General features: G+C 47.5%; 2 long non-coding RNA genes across 2 annotated transcripts; both read left to right on the top strand.

Moving 5' to 3' along the window:
* Positions 1–532: 532 nt before the first annotated feature.
* On the top strand, positions 533–1,330 carry LOC132022197 (uncharacterized). Its single transcript, XR_009405534.1, has 3 exons — positions 533–615; positions 695–1,167; positions 1,269–1,330. It is a non-coding gene; the product is annotated as an uncharacterized LOC132022197 (long non-coding RNA).
* Positions 1,331–1,522: 192 nt separating this feature from the next.
* Positions 1,523–2,864, top strand: LOC132022196 (uncharacterized). Its single transcript, XR_009405533.1, has 2 exons — positions 1,523–1,906; positions 1,999–2,864. It is a non-coding gene; the product is annotated as an uncharacterized LOC132022196 (long non-coding RNA).
* The last annotated feature ends 5,687 nt before the right edge of the window (positions 2,865–8,551 follow it).

Below are 8,551 nucleotides of genomic sequence, written 5' to 3'. Positions count from 1 at the left end.
AAGTTACAGACCTCCCCGCCGTCCCAGTTGATGAGGAGTAGAGCCTGGAGCTCACTTCGGGACCCAGGACCATAGATCTTCGCTCTTTCCGCTCTTTTCCTTGGCCTTCCCGGGAGGAAAGTTCTGGTCGCGCAGACTTGTTTATTCAGGCACAGAGTCTCTGCTAAGTGCCGGTGACTCTAGAAGTAGTTGCGAGCACACAGCCTCAGACAGACAGGGACCCGGCCCCCCTCTCTGGGGGAGGGACACAAGAATGAAGAAGGAACCTTCGGAGGATACCAGCGCCAACCGGGAAGCGTGCGAGGGAGCCTGGGAGCCCCAAGCTGGGGGAAGCGTTGAGATTTCAGATTGGGTTTTGTGCGAAGTCTTCTGTGCTCCGGTACTATTTGAGCCCCTGAGGGGAGTGGGGAGGCAGCTGTCCAGTTATCAGGGGACAGGGGCCCGGAAGAGGCAGTGGCCCGGGCAAAGCTCCTGAGATAATGAACGATGCTTGATGTGTCCAGGGCTCCGAAGGCGGCGAGAGGGGCTGTGTCAGCCAGGGAGCCGATGGCTCCACGCGGAGGGGACAAGGCCTGGCTGGTGCCGCAAACCTGAGGCTTTGGTGCCCGCTGGCAGGTACGGGACGGAACGGGTGAGACGCGGTCCTTGCGGTAGCGGGAGATCAAAGATGATTCAGGCCCACTTTGTTTTACAGCTGCAGAAAAGTTTCTTTTAAAGAGCCAATTCTGTGTCGTTGAGGCGCGCTGTGTTTCCTGAGGTCGGTGAAGCCGGGGGACGGACGCCAGCTCCGGGCCTTTGTCCTCGGAGTGTCGGGACCCGGCCGGCCTGGGGGAGTTCGTGGCGTGAACCTGTGTCCCGCCTTCCCTTGAAGACCCGAGTTGAGCCTGCTCTTGGCTTCCCGTAGTCTTTCCCCAGCGATTCAGCTCTTCCCGGCAGCTGCCACACGGCTGCCGTGTTTCCCAGAAGAGCCCGGGTTCTCCGGGTCCACACACGCGTTATCCGCAGCGCAGTGAAATGTCACAAAGTCACACACGCCGTTTTAATTAATAGGATTCGTAAGTGCTCACTGGGAGTCAGCACTAGAGAAGCCACTTTTTTCTTCCCGACATTTCTGCAGCACGCCCCAACATTTGCAATATATTGTTCTTTTACTGTCCCGCTAAGACTGTAAGTAGCCCAGGAGAGACGCCCCTTCCCTCTCCCTCCCTCTTTCCCTGGAGCTCTCTCTCTCTCTCTCTCTTTTCTTACTGTTTTCTTTCTTCTTTCAGGAGGAAATGGAAACTCAAGTGGTATTGAGTACGGTGGGAAGTGCTGGAATTCTAGAGGCCCAGGCAGCTTTTTCTGGGAGGTCTGGCCAGACCCCTCGAGAAAGGGGCATCAGCACCGGGTCAGGCTGTGGGGGTGGGGCAGCAGGGGCATTGCTGAGTCTGCAGCTGCTCTCGGAGGGGGGGTCCTCTTTGCCCCCAGGGACACGCTGGTGGTGGGCGGGGCCTCTGGCAAGCGGGGTTCAGGTCCAGGAGGGTCCTTAACTCGAGGACTAAATTCGGGGAAATCGTCGGCCGGCTCTAGCGTACCAAGGGGCTGGATTTTAGGCGACGGTGTTTCTGCAGCTCTCACGTCCTGCTGTGTGTGGCTCTGACCACCTTAGAGACATTAACTCTTTTCATTTTCCAGACAACCTGGGAGGCAGGTAGCACGGGCATCTGCATTTTGCTGATGAATCGAGGAAGATCTGGGGAGGCTCAGTAGCTCACTGGAGGCCACAGGCCAGTGCCCGCCCGGCGGCAGGAATTCCATTCCCAGGGCTCTGCCTCCTCAGCGAGGCTTTTAAATTCTACGCGGGGCCTCCGGGTGCAGGAGTGTAAGCTCCCCGCTCCCGCCCGTCTGATGAGTAGGATTTTATGAGGTGAGATTTCAGCCAGCATGGAAAACTCCTGTTTTAACCCTTTAAGTCAAGCTGCACACACCTGTCTCTCATTCCACCTTCACTTTGGGCAGATTTCCTGCCGGAAACGTCCACCGAGCTGGTCAGCCTGGGGAGGCCTCGGGCACAGGGGCCGGCCCCCAGCCAGCACTGGGATTTGTTATCTCTAAACTCCTGGGGGTCCGCAGGGGCTCCTGGGGGCGAGGCGGCTGGCCAGCGAGGGCTCCTACTGGCCACCAGCTACAGCCACCAATACGGACCCCACATGGAGTCACGAGTCCCCAGGGGTCTCAGGATCACAGGGGCGCAGGTAGAGAAGCAGCTGTAAGTGCCCCTCCCCACCTGCTCACCCGTCCGCCCACTCCCCTCGCCTGGAAGCTGGAACCTTCTCCCAGCAAGAGGCAGAGGCCCCTGTGAGGAATTGCTCAGACTCTGGCTCTTTCCCAGCCTCTTCCCCTTCAGTTCTCCTAAGAAGCACACAGGGCCCTGGAGCCTCCTCTCTGGAGGTAGTTCTTGGGGTTCTGGGGTTCTTCTTTCAGGCAAAAACACATCTCATTCCTTTAACTGTTGCCGCAGGTGTGCATTTCCCTGTGCCGCTGGCCTCCGTCACCTGGAGGGAAGTGTGCTAAATGGGATCCTCTGTCACCTCAGGTCCCTGGGGCCCATGGGTCCTCCTTCCTGGGGCTCCCCGAGGCTGGGATCCTTCCCCTTTGTGGGCCTTACTGGTGCTGTCCCTCTGTCCCTGATGCGAGATGACCTGTGTCTGTCACTCCCAGGTCCCCCGCTGCCTTCCCAGCATCTAAGCGGACGCTAGCCTCCTGCCGGTGACCCTGCTCTGTCCACCACTCCATCTGCCTCCATTTCTGAAAGTGGCCTCGCCACTCAGGAGCTCTCACCGGACCTCTTTTCTATTTACATGCATTAAACGACTATGCCTGGACCTGTGTTTTGTTTTCTGTTTGTTAAAACACGCGGTAGCCTCATGCACATGTTTTATACTTTGTTTCTCACTTAAAATACAACTTGGAATTTTTCACAGGAGAACACAGGTTTCTATTGAATTCATTTTCACATCTGTATGGTGTTTTCCTTATATATGGCAATCCTAATTTATTGGACAGATTCCTTTTTTTTTTTTAAGATTTTATTTATTTGTTTGACAGAGAGAGACACAGCGAGAGAGGGAACACAAGCAGAGGGAGTGGGAGAGGGGGAAGCGGGCTCCTGCTGAGCAGGGAGCCCAATGCGGGGCTTGATCCCAGGACCATGACCTGAGCTGAAGGCAGATGCTTAACAACTGAGCCATCCAGGCACCCTTAACAGATTCTTTTTAAAAAATGTTTTACTTTTTGAATTCTGTTATAATTAGCGCCCAGTGTTGTATTAGCTTCAGGTGTACAATACAGCGGGTGACTAATTCTATACATTACCCAGGGCTCATCCCTACGCCGCCGCCTTCACCCCATCGCCAAGTTCACCCACCCCACCCCCCATCTCCCCTCTGGCGACCATCAGGGTGTTCTTTGTGGTTAAGAGTCCGGGTTTTTTTGTTTGTTTGTTTGTTTGTTTGTTTGTCTCTTTTCATTCTTTGTGTTTAGCAGATTCTTGACTGACCGACAGTTGTTTGGGCTATTAGCTATAGTAATCCTTGCAGCAAATGCACACCGTTGTGTGTATGTGTATACCTATGTGTGTGAGTGTATGTGTATACTTAAATGTGTTTGTGTAGTTCTGTGAGTGTATCTGTAGAATAAATGCATAACAAAGTAGGCACTGAGTCAGATAATATATTCCTTTTATCCATTTTTAGTTTGTTCAAAATTGGTGTATCGGGCATCCAAAATTGGTGCCAGTTTAGTCACACCAACAGTATATAATATTCCCCATTTCGATTTTTGCAAGTTGTAGAGGCGAACAACCCTATTACATTGTTTTAACATGTATCTTTTAAAAACATACTTTATCTATTTGTTTGACATAGAGGGAGAGGGAGGAGCAGACCCACCGCTGAGCAGAGAGGCCGGATGTGGGGCTTGGTCCCAGGACCCTGAGATCATGACCTGAGCTGAAGGCAGAAGCTTAACCCACTGAGCCACCCAGATGCCCTTAATTTGTATTTTTTAAATAATAATGAAGCTGAAAATCGTTTATGTTTGGAGTCTTTTGTCTTGCATTCTCTGTGGGTTCATTTACATTGCCAAAGCATTCTGTTGGGGCTCTGTCCCTTTACAATATTCCCTTGTGTGATTTCCTTATATATTTAGTCATTAATCCTATGTCATATGTGTTGTAAAGTTTGGTTTTATGTTATTTTTTGTGAAGAAGTATTACATTTTTTTAATGTATTGAAATCTTTTCCTTAATGGTTTTTTCTTTCTTTTTTTTTTGTGTAAATACATATTTTATTTTATTTTTATTTTTTTTACTATGTTATGTTAGTCACCATACAGTACATCATTAGTTTTTGATGTGGCGTTCCACGATTCAGTGTTTGTGCGTAACCCCCAGTGCCCCGCGCGGTGTGTGCCTCCTTGATACCCATCACCAGGTTTACTCACCCCTTCTTCTCCTCCTCTCTAAAACCCTCAGTTTGTTTGCAGAGTCCACAGTCGCTCATGGTCCATCTCCCCTTCCAATTTCTCCCCCTTCTCTTTCCCTTCCTTCTCCTAATGTCCTCCGTGCTATTCCTTATGTTCCACAAAGAAGTGAAACCATATGATAATTAACTCTCTCTGCTTGACTTATTTCACTCAGCATCATCTCCTCCAGTCCTGTCCATTTGATGCAAATGTTGGGTATTCATCCTTTCTGATGGCTGAGTAATACTACATTATATATATATATGTGTATACCTATGTGTGTGAGTGTATGTGTATACTTAAATGTGTTTGTGTATTTCTGTGAGTGTATCTGTAGAATAAATGCATAACAAAGTAGGCACTGAGTCATATATATATATATATATATATATATATATATATACATATACATATACATATATATAATCACACACCTTCTTTATTCATTCGTCTGTTGAAGGGCATCTTGGTTCTTTCTACAGTTTGGCAACTGTGGCCTTTGCTGCTATGAACATTGGGGTACATATGGCCCTTCTTTTCACTGTAAATCTGTATCTTTAGGAAAGTAGTGCAATTGTTAGATCATAGGGAAGCTCTATTTTAAATTTGAGGAATCTCTGCACTGTTCTCCAAAGAGGCTGCACCAACTTGCATTCCCACCAACAGTGGAAGAGGGTTCCCCTTTCTCCACATCCTCTCCAACACATGTTGTTTCCTGTTTTACTAATTTTGGCCATTCTAACTGGTGTAAGGTGGTATCTCAATGTGGTTTTGATTTGAATCTCCCTGATGGCTAGTGATGACGAACATTTTTTTCATGTGTCTGATAGCCATTTGTATGTCTTCTTTGGAGAAGTGTCTGTTCATGTCTTCTGCCCATTTTTTGACATGATCATCTGTTTTGTGTGTGTTGAGTTTGAGGAGTTCTTTATAGATCCTGGATATCAGCCTTTTGTCTGTACTGTCATTTGCAAATATCTTCTCCCATTCCATGGGTTGCCTCTTTGTTTTGCTGACTGTTTCCTTTGCTGAGCAGACGCTTTTTATCTTGATGAAGTCCCAAAAGTACATTTTTTCTTTTGTTTCCTTTGCCTTTGGAGAAGTGTCTTGAAAGAATTTGCTATGGCCAATGTTGCAGAGGTTACTGCCTATGTTCTCCTCCAGGATTTTGATGAATTCCTGTCTCACATTGAGGTTTCATCCATTTTTAGTTTATCTTTGTATGGTGTAAGAGAATGGTCAAGTTTCATTCTTCTGTATATATCTGTCCAATCTTCCCAACACCATTTATTGAAGAGACTGTTCCCCCACCCCCACTGGATCTTTTTTCCTGCTTTGTCAAAGATTAGTTGACTGTAGAGTTGAGAGTCCATTTCTGGGCTCTCTGTGTCTGTTTTTGTGCCAGTACCACACTGTCTTGATGATAATAGCTTTGTACTATAACTTGATTCTAAAACAGTTTCTGGTTCACAGCAAAATTGGGAAGAAGGTACAGAAATCTTTTATGTAGCCCCATCCCCACTGGTGCACACCTTGCCCACTGTCAACATTGCCAGCCAGGGTGGGACATTTGTCACAGTGAACCTCTAGTGACACATAATCATTAACCCGAAGTCTGTAGCTTGCATTAGGGTTCACTCCCTGCATTGTACATTCTGTGGGTTTAGACACATGTTTAATGACACATACCCATAACTATAGCATCATGCACAATAGTTTCACTGTTGTAAAATGCCTCAGTGCTCTGTCTATGCATCTTCCAATCCCCCAATCCTAAGTCCTGGCAATTTCTGATCTGTTTACTGTCTTCACAGTGTTACCTTTTCCGGAATGTCATAGAGTTGGAATCATACAGTCCGTAGTCTTTTCAGATTGGCCTCTTTTGCTCGGTAATATACATTTGAGTCCCTTCCATGTCTTTTCATGGCTTGAAACTCATTGCTTTTTAGTACTAAATAATATTCCATTGTCTGGATGGGTCAAGGTTTTTTGTTTTTGTTTTTGTTTTGTTTTGTTTTTTTAATATACTTACTTGGTTGCCTTCAAGTTTTGGCAATTATGAAAAAAACTGCTACAAACATCATTGTGTCTCTGCCTTTCTTGTTTAGCTTTGAAAGTTCCTCCCAACTCCAAGGTAAGTTAGAAAAAAAAAAATTTGTGTGTGTCCTAATTTTCTTTTGGTTTGTGATTATCTTACTTTTATTTTTTGATCCATTTGAAATTATTCTGGTGTTAGAATATGTTTTTATTTTTTTATCACATATCTTGTAAATTATTTTGATGGGAAGAGCTACATTTTTCTTTGAATCTACTTAAGAGGTACTCAAGTGTTTGGCATATGTTTGGCACTAAATACTCCATTTATTAGGGCCATGATGCCTATTTGCTTTAACAAGTATTACGAGGTAACACTGCTGTATAGGAAATGCTAACGTGGGGATGGTGCTGCCATTGACTGAAGAGTTACTATGTGCTGGATAGAGTCTCTGCCCGTTTTACCCATTTGAAGTCCAACAAGGTACATGTGTATAATCGTCTCTATTTTCCATGCAAGAGAATGAATGATCTCCAGCTCACACATCTTTCAAGTGGAACAGCCTGGACTTGAACACATGTTATTATATCTTCAAAACAGCAAGATTTTCCAACATCTGCTGTGTTGGTAATGGTGGAGAGAGGAGGTGAACCAAGTGTGGCTCTATGAAGTCACCTCTGTCTGGTTCACTTACTGGAATTTATAGTCCTACTGACTCAGTCTTTACATCAACTCTTTTATTGAATTAGATTTGAACCTCTCCACTGTCTGTAGACCCGATGAGGTAAGACTTAGTAAATGCTTCGTGTTGGCTTCTGTCCCAGCACGGTGGGTAGGAGCACTTTACAGTGATAATTTCCTCCTAATTGGTTGTAACTAATGCACGGCCATCCTGGAATTTGTCACTTACTGAAATGTACCTTAGCAAATGGACCATGTTCTCCATCTAAATGTAAATTTGCACACACTAAAAAGTAGGTTGGTGGAGAGGAGAGCCAGGTTAAGGAGCGGAAGGTGACCTGAAAGACATGTCCAGGTGGGCAGTCGGTGACCTAGTGAGTAGCCACCTTGCGCTGAATCTCATCTGGATGAGGGAGGGTCTGGACTCCCATGGAGAGGCTCTCCTCTGCCAAAAGTCAGTGTGAATCTCCTGGGCTAGCCTGTCTTCCTCATGGGTCTGTTTCCGCATGAGCGGAATCAAGAGGCTTGGTTAGATCTGTGGCTGCATTCTCTGCTTTGTGGGGGTGGCTGGGGAGCATCCTAAGGAACAGGAGCCAGAAAGGGTCTGAGTCCTCTGCTCCCTCTCCAGCCCAAGGCTCTCTGCCTTACCTGTTTTCTATCTGTGGTTTCCACGGTGACCAGTGTTCAAACCACAGGAAGTGAGGCTCCCTGGGGCACCTCCAGCGATGACATCCTGAGATCTCACCCCTTCTTCCCATCTCTGATAGAGGCCAATGTGACCAGCACAGTGCACACGGCCTGCCGTGGTTTTCCAGGCCCTGCTAACCAGCCAGGACAACACCGAAGTGCAGGGCAAGGCATCCATAACGGGAAGCGGCCAGGGTTAGTCTTGGCACATACCAGGAGCAAATGAACAAAGACTCGAGGGGCAGGTGGCCCATCCTCTGTGACAGGAGCTGATGGAGCAGAGGGTGCAGCAGAGGGCATCTGGGCCCCGTGCGGAGCTTCCAGGGCTGGCAGGGGCCGAGGACATGTGGAGCGCCTGCCTGCCCCAGCTGGCCTACTTTGGGCAGTGCCAATGGCAGCCGGGGGCAGCGTTCCCGGCTCAGGGGGCGGCCAATTCCAGGAAGGGCGGGCCAAGAGCCTCAGCAGGGGAAGGAACAGATGACATCTCGATGCATCAAGGGGACATGGAACTTTTGAACAAAGAGGTACTGTTTACTTTTTTTTTTTTGTCAAAAACCCAAAGTATCAGTGAATTCATTTCTCTCTCTGTGTCTCTCTCTCCATCTCCCTGTCTCTGTCTGTCTCTCTGATCTATATTCTACTGAG

Source organism: Mustela nigripes, chromosome 7, assembly GCF_022355385.1.
Source record: "Mustela nigripes isolate SB6536 chromosome 7, MUSNIG.SB6536, whole genome shotgun sequence".
Taxonomy (NCBI): domain Eukaryota; kingdom Metazoa; phylum Chordata; class Mammalia; order Carnivora; family Mustelidae; genus Mustela; species Mustela nigripes.
This window is presented reverse-complemented; position numbering and strand designations above follow the sequence as displayed.